The sequence below is a fragment of the Rhagoletis pomonella genome, unplaced genomic scaffold, assembly GCF_013731165.1.
Source record: "Rhagoletis pomonella isolate Grant_MI unplaced genomic scaffold, Rhpom_1.0 Rhpom_scaffold_00003, whole genome shotgun sequence".
NCBI lineage: Eukaryota > Metazoa > Arthropoda > Insecta > Diptera > Tephritidae > Rhagoletis > Rhagoletis pomonella.
This window is the reverse complement of record NW_023458557.1, coordinates 38015654-38017073: the sequence shown is the minus strand read 5'-3', so window position 1 is coordinate 38017073 and position 1420 is coordinate 38015654.

The following is a 1420-nucleotide window of genomic DNA, read 5'->3' as shown; positions in this document are numbered from 1 at the left end:
CCCCCATTGAGGCTGCGAATCTGTTTGCCGATTTTTTCCGCTCAAACTTCATATTGGATAACGACTCTAGTGGAAGCCTTTCCAATACTAAGGAATCGCCCTTTAGCTTTGGATCCCTAACCTTGACCACAACCGACATTCTTAATGGCATTGTGCAGCTTAAACCCTCGAACCGAACTGACATTGACGGGATATCCGCAGTTCTATTAAAAAAATGCGATTCTCTTATTTATCCAAAGAATTTAATTTTCAATAACTCGCTATCCGCAGGGGTATTTGTCGATGATTGGAAAATAGCTTTTATCACCCCCATCTACAAAAGCGGTAATAAAAATGATGTCCATAATTATAGACCCATTTCCAAACTTTCAACTATTTCGAAACTATTCGAATGCATAGTGAAAGAAAAGGTGTCTTTTGCAGTTAAAACAATAAACTTGCTGCTTTAGGTTTTCACTCCATTTTTTTAAATTGGATTAAATCTTACCTAAGTAATCGTCGCTGTGTTGTCAATGTCGATAATACATTATCGTATCCCTTTATCGCTTCCTCCGGGGTACCCCAAGGAAGCGTTTTGGGCCCCTTATTTTGCATTTTGTTTATAAATGATATAAGTAGTTGTTTTTCCCGTCCTAAATTTCTCCTATATGCTGACGATTAAAAAATTTACTCCATAATAAAGAGTCCGCATGATTCACAGATACTTCAAGCAGAGCTTAATAATCTTAAATCGTGGTGTGACACCAATCGCCTGTCGTTGAACATTAATAAATGCTATCACGTCACCTACAGTAAACGTACCACAGTCTTTCACACTTCCTATCATTTTTCCAATTATTATTTAAAGTCCGTCCCAGAGGTCAAGGACTTGGGAGTAATTTTTGACAGAAAATTTACATTCAGCAATCATATTAACTTCATTGTCTCAATCATTGTCTCAGTCTGATCCGTATACACTTAAATTGCTTTTCACTACCCTTGTTAGATCTAGGTTAGAGTACGCCTCGTTTATCTGGAGGCCATATCATGCATGTTATGTTAACCGCATTGAAAAAGTTCAAAAGGTGTTTATCAGGTTTGCTCTTCGAACCTTGCATTTTAATGAACCTATTCCTTCGTATCTTGCTAGATGTAAGCTCATTAATTTAAAATCGCTGGAATGTAGGAGATCGATTCTGTCGCTATCTTTGTATTTGGTATTATTTCCGGAGGGGTGGACTGTGCCTCCATCCTTGAACGTATCCGTTTTAATGCCCCACTTAGAAATTTACGTCACTTTGAGTCCTGTCATATTGGCCCTGTTTATGCATTAAACGCTCCTATCACAAGAGCTTTATGCGATCTTAATCGCATCGAAAATTGTATTCATATTGATTTTACAGCCTGTAAAAACGACTTTTTGAAATTGTTATCTTCTATT